The 20,213-nt window shown below is 42.4% G+C and overlaps 1 protein-coding gene across 1 annotated transcript in view; it reads left to right on the forward strand.

The window, feature by feature from the left end:
• Nucleotides 1-6: 6 nt before the first annotated feature.
• Nucleotides 7-20,213, forward strand: part of PDE1A (phosphodiesterase 1A) — a 272,683-nt gene continuing 252,476 nt past the window's right edge. The window contains exon 1 of the mRNA XM_064161668.1: nucleotides 7-91. The gene's annotated coding sequence lies outside the window, so the exon portion shown is untranslated. The remainder of the gene's footprint in view (nucleotides 92-20,213) is intronic.

A 20,213-nucleotide genomic window follows, 5' to 3' on the forward strand; every position in this document is an offset into this window, starting at 1 on the left:
GACAGACTCAGAAGACAAGCGATTGGACCCACCGCGGCGTGCAGGACCGCTGGGAGGGCCGCGGATGCTGCCTGCCGCAGTGAGGACCGAGGTAACAGCAGCGGGAGGCCGGGAGGGAGTCGGGCTGCGGCGGGAGAGGGGGTGTGCGGCCAGGGACCGCGGGCGGGGCTGCCGCGCGGTTTCCTTCCCTGCTTGCTATTGCGGCCTCGGCGCCGGGCGACCTCCGCAGAAGCTTCAGGGAGGGCAGCGGTGCCGGCCGGCGGCTCAGAGAGGCGAGGAGCCGGCGCAGGGAGCGGGCCGAGCGCGGAGCAGCATGGGGCGGCGGCGCCCTCACCCCGGCGCCGGGCGGAAGGGCGGCCCGCGGCGGGATCCGGCCCTGGGCCGGAGGCGGGCGGGGCGGCTCCGGGGCTGACGTGGCCGCCGCGCCCGCCTCGGGTGGCGGACTCGGCTCCGCCCGACCTCTCCCTGCCGGGACGCCTCAACTCCGGCCCCAGCCCGCCCATTCTACACCCGGATCCGCCCCCTGCCCTGGGCAGTCTGCGCTGCCGCCGCCTGGAGCCGGGGTTGGCATGCAGCAGTCGGCAATGTGGCGGGTCGTGCGGGCTGCCATCACGCGAGAGATCGCGGCCCCGGCCCCGGAGAGTCCTCGGCGGTGGTTGGGGATGGTGGGAGTAAATGAAGTGGTAGGGTTGAGGAGGAGAGTGGCATGATGCGGCCGCCGGGCGTAGTGCTTCAGTCTGTTCCCTGAGCTCAGAACAGAGTCATAGATGCCTCCCAGGCTTTTGGAGACAAAGGACAGCAACGGGTCCGTTTTCGGTTGGATTTGGTGATTCTGAGGGTCTTTTGGAACCTGAATGCTTCTGTGATTCTCAGGAGTCGTTTTCCTGCAGCTTGCTAAGGCCGGTGGTGGACAGAGGCTTTCAGGAGTGGGTGGCAGGACTGTGGTGGCTGCACCGTAGTTGGTCACTTGCCTTTCTTACACCCACAGTGGTGTAAATGTCTAAACGAAGAGGCCTAAAACATTGCCAGAGGCTTCCAGCAGAGCACAGCTCTTGCTGTTGGGCAGAGGACAGTGAAGCAAGTCATACACATCTTAATTTGGCTTCCTGGATCCTTGGCGCAGGGCACTGGGTTGGTCTAGTCGTGGCGGTCAAGCTCAGAGATTGGAAGTGATGCACAGTGTTTGGGGGCAATGGAGTGGACTGCTCTTGAAAGTTCAAGCATGGTTAAGAGCTCTTGAGGTTGCTACCAGTTCTACTATTTGTGGAGAAAAACACATGCCTGGTTTAATGAGTAGGACCTGGAAAGCAGATTGTTAAGTACATACACAAAGTCTTTGCAAGAATCTTCTGTTTCAAAGACAATTCTGCATTTCATTCCAATGCCTACAATACAGAATTTCTTGCAGTTTGCCCCTCCATGCACCTGCTATTTGAAATTATCATAGACTCAACCAAGTTGGAAGAGGCCTCCAAGATCATCCAGCCCAACCTAGCACCCAGCCTTATCCAGTCATCTACACCATGGCACTAAGTGCCTCATCCACTCTGCTTGAACACCTCCAGGGGTGGCAACTCCACCACCTCCCTGGGTAGGCCATTCCAATTTCCTCGTAATATCCTATACCTAGCCTATACCTCCACCTGGCACAGCTTGAGACTGTGTCCCCTTGTTCTGTTGCTGGTTGTCTGGGAGAAGAGACCAACCCCCACCTGGCTACAGCCTCCCTTCAGGTGGTTGTAGACACCCCTGAGCCTTCTCCAGGCTAAACAACCCCTGCTCCCTCAGCCTCTCCTCACAGGGCTGTGTTCCAGGCCCCTCACCAGCTTCGTTGCCCCTCTCTGGACACGTTCCAGCACCTCAACATCTCTCTTGAGTTGAGTAGCCCAGAACTGGACACAGTACTCAAGGTGTGGCCTGACCAGTGCTGAGTATAGGGGCAGAGTTACCTCCCTTGTCCTGCTGGCCACACTGTTCCTGATACAGGCCAGGATGCCACTGGCTCTCTTGGCCACTTGGGCACACTGTTGGCTCATGTTCAGCTGCTATCTACCAGTACCCTCAGGTCCCTTTCTGCCTGGCTGCTCTCCAGCCACTCTGTCCCCAGCCTGTTGCACTGCTTGTGGTTTTTGTGGCCAAAGTGTATAACCCTGCACTTAGCCTTATTAAATCTCATCCCACTGGCCTCTCATTCACTCTCTAAACTTTCACTTATGTAGACAAAATGCTTCATCTGATGTTAAACTGATATAGAAGCACCTAAGGATTGTTGTTGAAGGTGAATTGATCCATGCTTTTTGTGTTTGCTTCTCAGTCTTGGCTGTCTTAACAAACATTTCAATTGTGAAATATATTTGGGGAAAAGTGTTTAGTTGACAAAGATGAAAATACCTTAGAGGGTACCTGAGAAATTAGTGTGTAATTTTCATGTTACTGCAAACTTTTGGAAGACGAAACATCTGTCAAATTAATGGTGAAAAAGCTATCTGTGGAAAGATTTCTTTCCTAACACTTATCTGACAAAGTGAATTAGTGGATGGTTCTTTGGTTGTGATTTTCAGAGTATAAATGACACTTACAGAGGGACTCTTTATTGCAACATCTGTCTCTTTATGTGCATATTCAAGGACTTGGGATCCTTCAGTTGGATTAGAGATGTTGTCTTGCAATTACTAAAGGTTTATTTAGCACATGGTGATACATGCAGTCTCTCAGGGCTCCACAACTTCTCTGGGCAGCCTACTCCAATGTTCTGTCACACTTACAGTAAAACTTTTTCCTCATATTGTGGTGGAACTTCCTGTGTTCTAACTTTTATCCATTCCCTTTGTCCTACACTGAGAAAAGACTAGCACCTCCTTCTTGATACCCACCCTTCAGATATTTATTAATAAGAACTTCTCTCAGTCTTCTCTTTTCCAGACTAAGCATCTCTAGGACTTTCAGCCTTTCCTCATATGACAGATGTTCTAGTCCCTTAATCTCATAGCCCTCTGTTGGACGTTCTCTAATGTATCCTTATCCTTCTTGAACTGGGAGGACCAGAACTGGACACAATGCTCCGGATGTGATCTCACCAGAGCAGAGTAGAGAGGGAGGAGAACCTCCTTTGACCTGATGGCCACACTCTTCTTAATGCACCCCAGGACACTACTGGTCTTCTTGGCCCCAGGGGCATATTGCTGTCCCATGGATAACTTCTTGTCTACCAGGAGTCCTAGGTCCTTCTCCATGGAGCTGCTTTACAGCAGGTCAAGCTCTAATTTGTGCTGGTGCATGGTGTTCTTCCTCCCCGGGTGCAGGACTCTGCACTTAGTCCTGTTGAACTTCATTAGGTTCCCCTTTCCCAGCTCTCCAGTCTATCCAGATCTTGCTGAATGGTTGCACAGCCTTGTGGTTTCTGAGCCAGTCCTCCCAGTTTGGTATCATCAGCAAACTTGGTGAGTGCTCATGCTATCCTCTCATCCAGCTTGTTGATGAAGATGTTGAGTAAGATTGGACCCAGTACTAGCCTCTGGGGAACACACAGAGGTCTCCAGCTGGGCTCTGTGCTGTTGATCACAGCCCTCTAGGCTCTGTTTAGGCAGTTCACAATCCATCTAACTACCCAGTCTTCTAACTCAGACTTTCTGAGCTTGCCTACAAGGATGTTATGGCAGACAGTGTCAAACTTGGGGACATCATGCATTTTTCCTCTTATCTGTCTTTCATGATGTGAATTCTAAGCATTTTTTAAACCTTCATTATCATCTCTCTCAAATATTTCATACTTGGCAGTAGTACTTTACTTGTAGCAGCATCCATACCTCTATCTTGTTATTTTATCTTCATAAAATATTTCTTCCTGTCTTTGTGTAGGGAAAATCTTAAATACTGGCTTTTAATTTAGGACTATTTAAAATAGAGGAACCCAGTTGAATCATGGAAAAAAAAATAGTGTTGCCATGAAATAAAAATAGTAGTAAAGAGATGGGCAACTAGATTTTTTCATTGGAGAATTGAAATTAGATTAATTAAACAAAAATCCACATACAGTAGCAACTTATTTCTGCTGAATTTGATGCATATATAAAATTATTTTGTAATTTAAACTTAGAAAAAGTGCCATCAGATATAATTTTTTAGAACATTTCAAATGTTTAATTAAACAGTAAAGCCATGTAAAACATCTGCTTCCACTTAAATAGTCAAGATGTTACAGAGCTGTTTCTTGTCATTTATAACATCTATGCATTTTTGATTGCTTTAAAATTAGCATTAAGCTTTGCTAAGGGCTTTTTCTTTTTCCTGCAGTGAAATATGCAATAATTGTCAATGAGAGGATTTCAAGTAGAAATTCTGTTAATTTTAGCACATTTTGAACTTTATAAGTTTTTGTCATTTAAGGTTTTGTTCTTACTAGCAGTTTAAAGAAGAATAAAAGCTAAAGTAGACAGCAGCAGTCTGAAGGTTTCTGTGGAATGCATGGTGGGCAGTTTAGGAGGAGATGGGATTTGGTTTTTTTTTCCCATTCATCAGCTGGGTTTTTTCCTGCAAACTGTTTCATCATTGCTGAAGTTGTTGGTGAAGGTGTAGGTGAAAGTGTTGTAGGATACACTTGTCTCAGACCATGGTATCTGCAAACTAATTCCTGTTGCAGGCTGCAAGTTCATCAGCATAAACTTGTAACTGGCAGAAACAGTAAGTCTTTTCAGTCGTTCCCACTGGCCTGGTCCTGGGAAACCTTTACCCAAGTGAAAGCCACCTGCCAAATCCAAATGAAACCCTAAACATTCAAAGGAGCCCACAGGAATCCCATAGCCTTGTTAGCAGACTTTCAAAATCCTCTATAAATTGAGTGGGGTCTGATAAACAGGCAGAGCTTTACTTGGCTGCAGCTTTCAAATGTATTTGGAGATTCTCTGATGCAATTGAAAAGCTATTTTCAAGGTGCTTGTCAGAAGACAGTTTCTGACAGTTCAGAAAAGATAAGAAGATAGAATGAGGTATGACTGTGGGGGCAGATGTTTCCTGTGTCATATACTTCACAGTTTTTGGGTTTCACTTTGGGTCTTGAATGCAAAAATGTGCTTTATCTTATTTGATCTGCCAGTTGTTTATTGATTTTTTAATCAATATGATTATGGTGTTATAAAATGTTTCCCCCCCCTTATGTTGTTTCCTGATGGCCTCCTAGAAATCTTTATGCATGTTTTAATGCACAGTTTAATATATACAGATGTTGTTATAAGCGCATGAAGTGTTAACATTGTTGCATTTGTAAGTCTAAATAGGATGTTTTGTAGACATAAGCTTTGAGTTACAATATTTTAGAACAGTCCATGAAAGGTTTAAAATATTCACAGATTTCCTCTACCTTGCTGTGGCTTAACAGTTTTTCCTAATTCATTAATAATTTAAGGACAAGGGTGACTGGTTGGTGTGCAGTGCATCCATAAACTTGACTGGTTACAAAAGAACTCCACATCTCCTGAAATGAGACTATGTACAGTGAGGCATGCAAGCTGCCACAGTGTAGCAGGTGCTGGATTTGTCTGAGTACCTCAACATTTGATGTTTTAAATATTGATGATTCAGTCACTGGTGTTCTTGGAGGAGTTTTTATTAAAGAGAGCAGAAGAATAACAACAGCAGTACAGTTCCTCAAAAAGTCTAAAACCAAAGCAGAAAGTTTAAAAGATGATGATGGATGTGTCACTCTGGACAGAATAGCAGTGACCGTGATCTGTCACTGTTTAAAAAAAAAGACACAAGTGGAAGCAGATCTTAATATTCACAGTGTTTAGTCAATATGTAAGATAAGCTTCCTTCTCATTTGTCATTTAAACTTCCTTTTGGGAGCTTCAGTTTTTTTTTCATCCTACTCTAATTCTGCTGACTTACTACCACTTTGCATGCTGCACTGGCCCCTTTGCCAGACAGCTCAGAATTGCTGAATTGTTTGGACACAAAATAAAGCATTCTTACTGCAGTAGTAAGATTTCCCATCTTCATATATTATGGGATATGGCTATGGCCCATGAACAGCAAGTTGAACTGTTTGACTTTAAGCTGATGATAGAATTGGGACAAATTAGATGAGTCTTTATTTGTCCTGCTTCCTTCCTTCACACCACAGCTTTGTCACACTTCAGTGTTTGGTCTGCTAGTCTGTGTATGTGTGCAGTTGAACAGTTTGCTACCGTGTGAAGCCCAGGTTTTCTGCCTCCATGCTTGGTATTATGCCTAGGTGTTGTGCTCATCAGAGATGGTGGTTATTCCTTGTAGACTCTTTAGTCCAAAGGTAGCTACTTGGACTAAAGAGTCTCTACTCAGAGGAAGTAGAGACAAAAATTAAAAGGGAGCAAGACAATAATTCAGCAAATTGGGTTGGAGGAGGCAGAGTTGGATGTAAATTTTTAGGCTAGAGGATATCAAATCATGCTTGTCAAAGGCAATGAAAGTGACTGCTGTGGTCATACTGGGTCAGTTATTTAAAGATTATTGGCTTAGGCTGTGGTCTGTTCTTCACAGTGATGAATGTTTACTCACAAAAATAGTTCCTTTGACATCACAAACATTATTGTTGTAAAACGCTCTGCAAAACAAGGGGTTTGTGATGGAGCTGCTTGGTGTTGTTTATTCAAGATGCTTACCCTTGTCAGTGTATAAATCTGCCACAATGCTATTCTATTTGTCTTTGTGCCTTACTATTTCCTTGTGGTAGTTGCATTTCTTCTGAACTTAATGATAGCATGTGGTGTGTAGCGAAAAACTACATGTCCTCAACGAATCTCCACATATCCTCAAACGCAGTAGAAGCAAACTGTGTGGCAGCTTGTTTGCAGAACTAGAAACCCAACTGTTCTGTTGTCACTGAGATTTAAAATCACCCTCCTTTTGGGCAGATAGGTCATTATTTTATTTATTATTTTACTACAGCAGGCTGGAAGTGGTGTTTAGCTGCTATAGTCCTGGTTAGCCAGGACTGCTTTCATAGGATGGAAAGTGGCTTCTGCCAGCAACCTCAGTAGGGAGCTGAGGGAATGTTCTGGAATAACTGGAACATCAAATTACACACAACTATGTGCTGTATTAACATGGCTTCTACCTGTATTGTAGCTGTCTTAACACACAATGTTTTTTTTTTCTGTGTTGGATATCATGCTTGGTTTGATTCCTGAGGATGGCATTGTGAGGAAAAGCATGCTCAGTGTGACACATATTGTTGTTTATACATCTGACTGCACAGGGTGCTGCAGTGTTTAAGCCTTTGAGATACTACAGGGAGTTTAAAACCTTGATTTGCATTGTCCATTTGTTTACTTTGTATTTGTAATTTCTGGTGAAAAGAAAATGTTTTAAAAGCCTGATATATAATCCCAATGTATTCTTTTAAATTCCTTCTGATTGACATATCCTTAACGAGCCTGAGGAATGATAACCAACTAAATTTGGCTCATTAATTTAAAAGTGATGTTAATGGCATTATTTTTATCTGTATTCCTTTAAAATTGTTCCCTGTGCCCCTCTTAAAATTCATGGTCCATAAATAGATTCCTAATTTGTGCTCTGAATCATCATATAGTTCTAACTTCTGTGCTGAAATTAAAGTGAAACTTTTGATATACACTTGCATTTAAATCAATTCAGTCAGTTTGCACTTGAGACTCTTAGAATAAACATATGCTAGAGTTGAAAAACAGAGTGCTTTAGATGCCCACTCTGGTTGCTATGTTGGATTATGAACAAGAGAACTGTTTTCCCTGTGGTGTGAACTTGTATAGTACCAGTCTTTTTGAACTCGCTGGGAATTTCCACAGTGTCATCTTCACAGCTCTGGAAATCTCAGGTTCTTTACTAAGTGATGTTTGAACTGGTAATGAAAAAGCTCATGTTTGATTTTAACAGTGTCCTCTGTTTAAGGTGAGAGGTTGTAATTCTATGTGGTTTCTTGTAAGCAAATGAGAAGGAGGGCTATTGTTGATTTTCAAAGTAAAAGGAAACAGTTTTAGCATGAGGCCTCAGCTCAGTAATCACTTTGCATTTATATGCCTGTGTGCATTCATGCTTAAAAAAATAAGAGACCCATGACTGCAGTGTAAGAGACCCATGACTGCAGTGAAGTGCTTTATTTATACTTAAAAAAAAAAGAGGATGTTTGTATGTGTTTGCAGAACTTCAATCTGTACAATCAAGGTAATAGATTTAACAGCTGTAGAAATGCCATAATGTATGAACGTGATCCAAGATTTTTCAGGGTATGGTGGAAGCCAGAGTCACTGTGATTCATTTTTGTTATGTAAACTAGCATTCATACATAAATTGCAAATCAACATGCTTCAGCCCTGACTGCCTTTGATATTTCTTGTAAATATTTAAGCTATTTTAAACTGCTTAGCATTTGTTAAAAAAATGCAGTATTTATTGAGAGCTTTGAAGCTGCTTTTACAGTAAGCAACTTTAATACCAGTATTCAGTCACTGTTGTAGCCAAAGCTGAGCTGTGTGGCTGTACTGAGGGACTGCAGGTGTGGGCAGCCATGAGTATGTGCTCCACCAGCTCAGTCCTGCCCTGGAAGAAAAGAACATCTGGAATATCTTTCTGGAAGCACAGCTGAGATGTGGGTAGATCTGTTAGTGCAGACGGGTATTACCTATGTGCATGGCCTTGTAGCGAGACCTGGACCTGCAGGTGGGGAGCCTGGGTCCCACCTAGAATCACGTCATACCTGGACCTTACTACAGTCTGGGCTGCCCCTGGTGAAATCAAGGATGTCTGACTGCAGGCCCTTGTCTGAAATGGACTGCAGCACAGAGAAGCTGTGCTTATCCAATTGCACCGATCTCAGCAGTGGGATAAATTTACAGTAATAGTGTTACAAGGTTTGCTGGGTCAGAAGGTATCAGGCTCAGCTGAAAGGAGTGTTTTCAGTGGTTGTCTCCTAGGAAGAGGCAAAACATCATGCTTATTTCAGTTAGGATGCAGCAGTTTAATGTTCAGATCCCTCTGCTTTGACTTCATATCATCTGTTTTACAAATCGGAGCTCCCAGAAGTGCACTGCTTTGGTTTTGAGCTGGGAATATCAAATGCATGTCCTTGGCTCAGCCCCAGGCCAAAGATGCAGCTGATCTAACAGCATTAAGAGCTTGAAGCTACAAAGTCACCCTGATGGAGGTATGATAGTGAGTTGTCTGCTGTGGCTGTGGATTTCCTAAGGAAATCAATAGACAAATTGTTTAGAGTAACTACTCAATTTATTCATGTTTGAACATATTTTTTGTGGGATGCTGTTATAAAAGTATTTTAATTGCAGACTGAATGCTACTATGCTTTCTGGTGGTGTCTTGTAGGACTCAATATATTCCAGTTCTGGAATGAATGTTGACTGATGCCCTTCTGGATAAAATAAGTAGCTACCAAAAAGGGTTTTCCCTGGACAAAATTCCATTGATAGTGATTAATATCTTCAATTATTTAAAAAAAAGAAAATCTTCCAAGCATGCTACCCCCCAAAAAGACATCATTTACCCATCTTGTGAGGAGCAGTAGTACCTGTGATAGAATAAAGTAAGCTAATATGAATTGAAGGCAGAAGGTCTTGAAATGATTTGTGCTTGAAAACTTGTGAGATGTTGTATGACATGTTTGACAATCACTTTCCAGTGCATCATAACAGATGCTACTTGTTTTGTTAATAGGTAAAACTAGAAAGAAGTCTTAATTGCAGTAGTAAAGAAAATTTGTGTGATGTAATTACACATGTAATTTTGCACTGAAGCATAAAGAAAATATGACATAGTATATTTTTTCTACTTGTCTACTTTCTTTTAAAATTACCTTATATTAGTAAGTGAAGCTTTTCTAGAACTTATTGCTTAAGTCTATCATTCTATTAACTGACTGAACTCTGCCATATACTTATCAAAAACCTAGGGGACTGCATGATGCCATCCAGCATATTCTTTTCTTAAGCAGTGCCACTGTTTTAAAAGAAAATGTACAGACAGTTTTTGTGCTCAGCCTAAGAATTTAAGGAAGACTGAGATAGTTAGGACGTGACAATTTGTAGTCATTATGTTTCCTTGCCAGACTCTGCAGACATGACTATGATATCATCCTAGCAATGCACTTGGTACATTGCAAAGGAAATTGTAAGTTAATTGATAATTTGCAATGAGGAAAAGAAATAATCTGAAATCTGTTGTGAAGAAAATGTAATAGACATCTTAATCTAGTGATTCTAGTTGGGTTTCTTTTGGAGTTTTTGTTTATCATAAGTAGAATATGAGATTTAGGTCTAGAACTGTAGTGCAAAATGAGTGTGAATCCTAGCATTAGGAAGTATGTGAACCATTTGTTCTATCTCTTCTCAATGATAGATTTTTAATCCATGTATTTATTTTTGTAAGTTATACATGTGTAGCTGTATTAGTTACATAATTGTGATTGTCAGATTTATGCAGAACTAATAACCTCTTCATTCTAGAAGAGGTTGTCACATCTACAGTGTAGTATGTTTTCCTACGTGAGAAGTATTATGTTTTCTTTCCTAGTGAGTGGTGAACAAAAAGACATGGAAAACACAAGGCTGGGAAGGTGCTAGATTTGCACTGTGATTCAAAAGTTCCCCTTCCCCCCAGTTCATAGAATCATAGAATCAACAAGGTTGGAAGAGACCTCCAAGGTCATCCAGTCCAACCTAGCACCCAGCCCTATCCAATCAGCTAGACCATGGCACTAAGTGCCTCATCCAGTCTTTTCTTGAACACCTCTAGGGATGGTGACTCCACCACCTCCCTGGGCAGCCCATTCCAATGCCAATCACTCTCTCTGGGAAGAACTTCCTCCTAACATCCAGCCTGTACCTCCCCTGGCACAGTTTGAGACTCTGTTGCTGTGTTCTGTTGCTGGTTGCCTGGGAGAAGAGACCAACCCCCACCTGCCTACAGCCTCCCTTCAGGTAGTTGTAGACAGCAGTAAGGTTACCCCTGAGCCTCCTCAGTTGTTTGTTTCACTAGTTTATAGCAACTGAAATGAAACAGCTTATTTTTTCAAATTTGTTGTGTTTCTGGGATTAATCACTGCTGCTTGTATTAGGTGAAAGAAATACTGCTTTTTACATAGAGCTGCTTGTGGAATTGTGTTAGTGGCTATACCCTGACATCCACAGTGTGAGTTCCTTTTGCATAGGGAAGAAAATCTAGCAATGCTGGTCTTCCTCCTGGTTTAGAATACTCCCTCAGCTACTCTGCATCAACTCTGCTTCTCTGACAGATTTGGTGGGGGAAAGAGGACACAGCACAGCCTCTGCAGCTCACCATCTCCCTCCACAGCTGTTGTCTTCTGAGTGGAAAACAGGGATATATGCTCCATATATATGGCTTCTAATACTGTTTTTGCTATTGGATGGCAAAAATTGTCCACTCAAACTTCTTGTACCTTTCTGTTGCTACCGTGGACCCAAGAATCTGCTTGCATGTTGTCATGTTTGTGACAGTGCCAAAGCGTCTCCAGACCTGAATAAAAGTAGGCAGAACATGAGTCAACAGTCTGCCCAGCTGGTCAAGAGAGCTTGTATCAGGAACAGTGTGGCCAACAGGACAAGGGAGGTTAATCTTTCCCTGTACTCAACACTGGTCAGGCCACACGATGAGTGCTGTGTCTAGTTCTGGGCTCCTCAATTCGAGAGAGATGTTGAGATAGAGGAACATGTCCAGAGAAGGGCAAGAAAGCTGGTGAGGGACCTGGAGCACAGCCCTATGAGGAGAGGCTGAGGGAGCTGGGGTCGTTTAGCCTGAAGAAGAGGATGCTCAGGGCTGACCGCATTGTTGTCTGCAACTACCTGAAGGGAGGCTGTAGCCAGGTGAGGCTTGGTCTCTTCTGCCAGGCAAGCAGCAACAGAACAAGGGGACACAGTCTCAAGTTGTGCAGGGGTAGGTGTAGGCTGGATGTTAGGAGGAAGTTCTTCCCAGAGAGAGTGATTGCAATTGGAATGGACTGCCCAGGGAGGTGGTGGAGTCGCCATCCCTGGAGGTGTTCAAGAGAAGACTGGATGAGGCACTTAGTGCCATGGTCTAGTTGATTGGCTAGGACTGGGTGCTAGGTTGGACTGGATGATCTTGGAGGTCTCTTCCAACCTGCTTGATTCTATGATTCAAACTTCAGGTCACTATGGGATCTGCTTGAATTATTGAAACAACTTTACGAGGTGCTCAAGGGGAAAAGGATATTTTTGCATATACATAATGCATTTATTTAAAGATTTTTTTTTTAATACAGGTGGAAGATCACACTTCTAAAATTAGCATCAGGTTTTTGACATATCTCAAAATTTATTTGGATCTTGTGATAGGTATATAGAAGAGCAAGCACTTAATTGTTCTGTATGAGGACATAAAGCAATTTAACTGGGAATGTGAAGGGTGGTACATCAGAACTGTTTGGAAGGGAAGGGAACTAAGTAGGGTGTTGGCATATGTAAATGACCTATGCACTCTTCTGTGAGTCAAACTTTGTATCAGAGATAAGACTCTAGAGGGAGCCCATCTCACAGTTTTCTGCATTGAGAGAAATGGCTTGACAAAGAAAATAAACCTATTTCTTTTAATGAATAATTTAAAGTGGAATATTTTCTGGCTCTGAAACACAAAAGAAAGTATCACAGTACTATAAGACATTTGATTTCAAGCATCTTTAGAAATTTCTCAATTTGTGAAGTCAATTCTACTTTACCATTATCTGTATTTCTTGAATACAGAAGAATCTTCAGTCTTGTGCTTACATAATAAAAGGCAATTTATGACCCTTCTGTTTTAAAGACCTTTTGAGATCATGTGAATGCCATAACCCAGGGAAAGGTTTGAGTACATGCATTTTGAGGCATTCTACTTGTGCAGGCAGTGTGGAAACATGCAATTTTTGAGGGCAGGGAATTTTTTTAGCCATGATTTCAAACTAGCTAGCTGTGTCAGGTGACACTGAACAGTAGGCATTGTGTAATGATACAGCAGCTAATGGTTCATGGCTACAGTGATTATTCAATATTTGTCTTTCACCTGTTGATTGCAGTTTTTTTCTTCACTAAATAAAGAAGCTTTGGAGTTTAGTGAGTTTTTGCCCAAGGCAGGTTATTTAGAGCTGCACCTGTACAATATTGTTCTCATCTTGTGTGGTTTGATTTCCTGCCCATGTTACTTGCAGGTGATAATGTCAGCCCAGTGCCCTCCCATTACACAATCGGGATGTACACTCAAACTCATAAGATGAGAAGCATTCCCAGTTTTAGTCTGGGTGCAGCTGGGCTCATACAAAGTGTGACTGAAAGATCAGAATTAAAAGCAGACTTTAGCTTCAAATTCCCATCCTTTTATTCACTGTGTTGGATACCTTCATGTCAAAAAACAGGGGGATGGAATGTTTTCAGCATTTGTATTGATAGAGAATACTGGGGATAAAAATGTTATTTTAATTCAATACTAAAATCCAGTGTTTATTGCTTCTGAGTGACATGAAATATGTCTTGTAGCAAGTTGCAAGGGTTTTGATACTGAAGACATTCAATATTCTAATTGCACTTGGTTCAGTTGCTTGGTTTATAAGTAATGGGGCTAAATCCATCAAAATGTGTTTACAAAGACAGTATTCACTATTAACTGCTTGCATTCAAATCACTCTGTCATGCTTCTAGCTAACAGCAAGCATTTTTTTTTTTTACAATTTACATTAGCAGAAGATTATGTAAGTGTATGCTGCAACTTATTCTCAGAGTAACTTGTATCAGTGTTGTATTTACAATTCTGATAGGAACAGAGATGCATGTAATTCAACAGGCAAACTTTATCCGTCTGCTACACTGTGCTCTTTGAATGCTCTGTAAACTTACAATATTCAGAGAATACTAACCTAAACATCATTCCTTGGTGTCTATACCATTTGTCACCATGCACTAGTGGTTTAGTCCAGATTGTTTGTTCCAGGCTATTGTGGTTTAGTTGAAGCCACCTTCTAATCACAAAGAACTTGACTGAAGTAGCTTTAGCTTCACTAAGATTAATAGGAACGTACTCCTAACAGTAAGAAATCACAGCCACTTGTGAGTATTTTCTAAGTTAGCTGCTGTTGTGGCTGTTTGTGTATATGTTCCAATACATAAAAATATATTAGAAGATTGTATACATTTAGTGCAAAGCTAATTTTTTTTTGTGGTTTGAAGAGTAGTCATTGCTTTTCCTGCACAGAAAGAACTGTTAATTTTACAGCACCTTTGTGGTGCTTTGTGTAGGTGTACAAAAGATTTGTAATTATCCACTAGGTGATTTTCTTAACGTTCCTCTGAAGTGATTTCCATTCCCATTTCAAAATTGGTAGTGTGATACTCAGAGTAACAAGTAACTTTATGTTCATCTTTGAGGAAAATAAAAACCAAAACCAGTGTAGCCTTCTGAGGCTGTGCATTAAGTCTAGATGCATGCCTTGGTTTTGTTCTGCTTGTATTAACAGAGGTTACCAGCACTTCTCTATTCCTGAAGGTCTGTGACATAAGCAATGTCTTACTCATTAGAGTAAACATAAGATAGGTTAGTTTAAACAGTAGGAATACAGTTCTTCTGACACAACTTTTCTTTCTCACTAAAACAGAACAGGGTATGTTATCATAGGAGCAAAAAGGCAGCAGATTTAGAAGGTGTGAGACCCTATTTCAAAGAGAACAATTAGCAGCTAGAGACAGAATGACCTCTTAAACTCATCAGCTGACACTAACATCATGAAGAGAGTATGACCCAACTTGGCAGATCACTTCACAGTATCACAGTATCATCAGGGTTGGAAAAGACCTCACAGATCATCAAGTCCAACCCTTTACCACAGAGCTCAAGGCTAGACCATGGCACCAAGTGCCACGTCCAACCTTGCCTTGAACTGCCCCAGGGACGGCGACTCCACCACCTCCCCGGGCAGCCCATTCCAGTGTCCAATGACTCTCTCAGTGAAGAACTTTCTCCTCACCTTCAGCCTAAATCTCCCCTGGCGCAGCCTGAGGCTGTGTCCTCTTGTTCTGGTGCTGGCCACCTGAGAGAAGAGAGCAACCTCCTCCTGGCCACAACCACCCCTCAGGTAGTTGTAGACAGCAATAAGGTCACCCCTGAGCCTCCTCCAGGCTAACCAATCCCAGCTCCCTCAGCCTCTCCTCGTAGGGCTGTGCTCAAGGCCTCTCACCAGCCTCATCATAGAATCATAGAATCAGCCAGGTTGGAAGAGACCTCCAAGATCATCCAGTCCAACCTATCACCCAGCCCTAACCAATCAACTAGACCATGGCACTAAGTGCCTCATCCAGTCTTTTCTTGAAGACCCCCAGGGACGGTGCCTCCACCACCTCCGTCGCCCTTCTCTGGACACGCTCAAGCATCTCAATGTCCCTTTTAAACTGGGGGGCCCAGAACTGAACACAATACTCAAGGTGTGGTCTAACCTTGCAGGCTGAAAAACTGTCACATTAGAATCACAGCATGGTAGGAGTTGGAAGTGACCCCTGAAGATTTTTTGAGCCCACCTCCCATGCCAAAGCAGGATCACCTGGGGCGGGTCACACAGGAACACATCCAGACAGGTCTTGAAAGTCTCTAGAGAAGGAGACTACTGCCACTCTGGGTAGCCTGTTCCAGTGCTCCATCACCCTTACAGAAAAGAAGTTTTCCCTCATGTTGAGTTGAAACTTCCTGTGTTTTGGTTTGTACCTATTGCCTCTTATTGAGTCACTGGGCAACAGTTAAAAGAGACTGTCGCCTTCTTCTTGACATCTGCCCTTTGGATATTTGTAAACGTTAGTAAGATCCCCTCTCAATCGTCTCTTCTCCAGACTAAACAGCCCCCGTGTCTCTTAGCTACAAATGATTTAATTAAGAAATCTTTTGTAGCTACCTACCACATGCTAGCTCTTCCTATGTACAAAATAATGCCACAAAGGCATGTGAATCCCTGTTCATTTTTATCAGTTCCTAATCCAGCCTTCTCAGTCTTTGCTTACCTGTTGTCTGAGTGGTTTTGACTCTAAAAGGTACCTGATAGTACCATTCATGTATTAAACAGGTATTTAGGTACTGGTGTAAGGCAGGTGAGGTTTCAGTGCCTGAAGTCTACAACTACCTGAGGGGTGGTTGTGGCCAGGAGGAGGTTGCTCTCTTCTCTCAGGTGGCCAGCACCAGAACGAGAGGACACAGCCTCAGGCTGCGCCAGGGGAGATTTAGGCTGGAGGTGAGGAGAAAGTTCTTCACTGAGAGAGTCATTGGATACTGGAATGGGCTGCCCGGGGAGGTGGTGGAGTCGCCGTCCCTGGAGCTGTTCAAGGCAGGACTGGACGTGGCACTTGGTGCCATGGTCTAGCCTTGAGCTCTGTGGTAAAGGGTTGGACTTGATGATCTGTGAGGTCTCTTCCAGCCCTGATGATACTGTGTGATACTCTATGTGTGTGTGAAGTTCAAAATCAGCCTACAGAAATACACAGACCTGTGGATCTCAGAACTTTCACAGTAACTGGAGATAAAGATTTCTGGACTTGAGTGAGAGAAAAACCCTCTAACAGAAGTAAGAGCTCACAAATAGTGAGGGACTGAGGTTAAAGAGGCTGTGAAAATCTTCCAAGAGCATAATTAGGAGGAAAAAAAGCTGTTTGCTTGGTTGACTGACAATTCCATCATTAGCGTTTTGCACAGCCTAAATGCTCTTTCCACTAGACAGAGATAAGTATATGCTGGCCCTGCATTCCACTGATGTATTTAGAAAACAATTGTAGCTTTCTGTTTACATCGATAGCAAGCTTGAAAGCAAATTACTGGAAATAAACTGGTCACTCCCAGTCATGTATACAATTGCATTTTAATATAGAATCTCCACATGCCCTTCAAAATTGCCTTGCATTTTTATAATGAATAGGATATCTAGCTTGCAGAGGTAAACCATAGTAGGGTTTTTCACTTGCCACAAAAGGGGAGGAAAAAGTCCTAAGTACCTGCTGCTTGTGCTGTATGCTACCCAGTCTGTTCTTATGTAAAGAAGTAAATTCATATTGACATTTCATAGGTATGTGCAGATACTTTGAGCAATATTTTGTCTGCATTGCCTCTCTTTGCTGAGTGAAATTTGTGAAAGGGTGGAACTACAGCTGCAGTAAGTCATTAGTGGTGTTCCTCAAGGATCAGTCCTGGGCCCAGCCCTGTTCAATATCTTTATTGATGTTCTGGATGAGGGGATTGAGTGCATAATCAGTGAGATTTCAGATGACGCCAGTGGGATGAGGTTTAACAAGGGCAAGTGCAGGGTTGTGCACTTTGTCCACAACAACCTCAAGCAGCACTACAGGCTGGGGACGGAGTGGCTGGAGAGCAGCCAGGCAGAAAGGGACCTGAGGTTCCTGGTAGATAGCAGCTGACCATGAGCCAGCAGTGTGCCCAGGTGGCCAGGAGAGCCAATGACATCCTGGCCTGCATCAGGAAGAGTGTGGCCAGTAGGGCAAGGGAGGTTATTCTTCCCCTGTACTCAGCACTGGTCAGGCCACACCTTGAGTACTGCGTCCAGTTCTGGGCTCCTCAATTCAAGAGAGATGTTGAGGTGCTGGAACGTGTCCAGAGAAGGGCAACAAAGCTGGTGAGAGGCCTGGAACACAAACCCTATGAGGAGAGGCTGAGGGAGCTGGGGTTGTTTAGCCTGGAGAAGCTACCTGAAGAGAGGCTATAGCCAGTTGGGAATCAGTCTCTTCTCCCAGGCAACCAGCAATAGGACAAGGGGACACCAGTCCCGGGTTGTGTCAGGGGAGGTCTAGGTTGGATGTTAGGAGGAAGTTCTTCCCAAAGAGAGTGATTTGCTGCCCAGGGGGGTGGTGGAGTCTCCATCCCTGGAGGTCTTCAGAAAAAGCCTGGATGAGGCACTTAGTGCCATGGTCTAGTTGACTGGCTAGGACTGGATGATAGGTTGGACCAGGTGATCTTGGAGATCTCTTCCAACCTGGTTGATTTTATGGTTCTAAGAGATCTCTTAGTAGAACCTTGTGTTACTGCAACTAACCTGGAGATGTGGAAATAGAAACAATACACTAGTGGAAAGCTGTATTTAAGTATAGCTGCAAATCCCTGTGTTACAGAAATGGCATGTCCTTTGTACTGCCCCACGTAGTAACTAGAAGGCTTATGTGGGCTTGATTTTTTTTTTGGCTGGACTCTAATGAGGAACTTAGTATTTTTTACTGCTGTGACTAAACACTAACTTTTTGAGAATGACTTTAGTTTAAAAAAGAGCAACGTGCTGGCCAGCATGCACAAAAAATGGAGTAAACAGATTTTGAGCCTTGTTTCAGTGCCTGTCTTATTCCAACTGATTCACAAACCAGACACAATGAAAAGAAAAATTGTTATTGTTTAATCCAAGCATTGGGGACACATTTCAATAATAAAATGTCCAGGACCACATTTCAAAGGCTGTACATTGATGCTTTCACTATATTAATTACAGAACAATATAGCTATTTAAAGTAATTATTTACTCTACAGTGATGGTTTAATGTCCCTTTTGAGTCATTATTTTTGTGAGACCGTTGCTGTTACTGATGTCAAGACAACCATCAAGATTTATGACAAAGTGAATATTATACTTGAGAGGTTTGCAAAGTAGCTTTCAACAAAAGATGGCTCATTAGAGGATTCATTTTGTTTTGTTTTGTGAGAAAGAAGAAAATAAATACTTGTGATTTAGATATGAATTAAAGTTTCTCTCCATCCTGAGGAATTTAGAAAGTAATTGTACTTTCCTGTTCTCTTGAATCCTTCACTAGATGTGGGCTTCATTATTTTTAGGCAGATACTTTTTGTACACTGTTATGTTTTACTGAACAGTAATTAATTTCTTACTGCATAAAGACAAAACTGTAGTCTAAGTTGAATGAAAAGGACTATCATTGGAACATAAAATGCCTTAACGTAGTGGAAGAGAGTCATGACAAGGTAGTGGTGGTCATAAAATAAGGAACTTGGAAAAATAAGTTTTGAAGTGTGTTATCTAATACTAACAAGCTAGAACCTGGAAGGAGACTGCCTAGAGTCATGTCCTCACTGCTGCTGTACACCATATTACCTGGTGATCCAGAGTTACCTGACTCTCTTCTTGCCTTTCTCCAGACTCAGTGTAGGGAATTGGCTTCTGCAGTTCTCCCATTCCTCTGAAACAGTGAAGGTTGAATGTAGAATGGGGAGATAATGTATTTTATCAGAAAACATAAGATTGATGTTTCTTCTGTGATGTTGTATCTCTTCAGTTTCGGACTTTGAATGACTTGCAGTATTTTGAACCTGGACAGGAATTTCTGCTGACTGATAGAAAACATTTTCTTTTTTTTTTTCTTGTCTAATTCTTGTAATGTAGTATGTTATCCCTTCCAAAGTCTTCTGGCATCTTTATCGTCTGAATTCCCTGCTGTTCTACCTCTTATCCAACTTAACAGTGTCTGTGACTGTCTTGGAAATTAGATGGTGTTTGCTAACTTAGAATATTTGCTTTCCTATTTAAGCAAAGAAGGCCTAATCCTGCTAGATGGTGAGCAGCCTTTGTTGTTCTAATAACTTTTCATGCCTCATGTTGTGAGGAATACTTGAGTGAACCCTTTTCAAAGGTAACCAGCTTTCTGTAAGCATGAGGTACTACCTGCTGTGTAGCAGTGTGGGTAAGCATAGGTAATGTTATCAGCATATAGTCTCATCATTCTCTGTGAAGATCAGTATGGCTAAGGAGTTCAAAGTGATTATGGGTTTTAATTCCCTCGTGCATAGTCTTTATTCCACTAAAGTAAGTTGTCTGTTGACAGGATTTGACAAAAAACTCCCAAATATGCTAAACCTTAACACTCTGTCATGTTATAATTGATATCCTTCATCTTATGCCTCTGGTGCTAGTGCTGGCAGATAAATTATCCAGCCTTTTGTAGGATTTAGCTACTTATATAATCAAATAGATAGTATTTCCCCCCAAAATTTATTCACCATGTGCCTTTTGTTTAGTCATTCGGGGAGCACTGCAAAACTTCTGCTTGATTGTCTTAAAGTCTTCCAATAACCTCCATCCCTTTGCCTGATTTGAATGGTAAATGTTACATATAGGTCTGCTGCTACATTCCTTTTCAGAATCTTGCACAGTGGGAGCTATGTCTAGTGATACTTTTGTATAGTTTCTTATTACATAACTGCAA

Source organism: Pogoniulus pusillus, chromosome 2 (assembly GCF_015220805.1).
Source record: "Pogoniulus pusillus isolate bPogPus1 chromosome 2, bPogPus1.pri, whole genome shotgun sequence".
Classification (NCBI taxonomy): Eukaryota; Metazoa; Chordata; class Aves; order Piciformes; family Lybiidae; genus Pogoniulus; species Pogoniulus pusillus.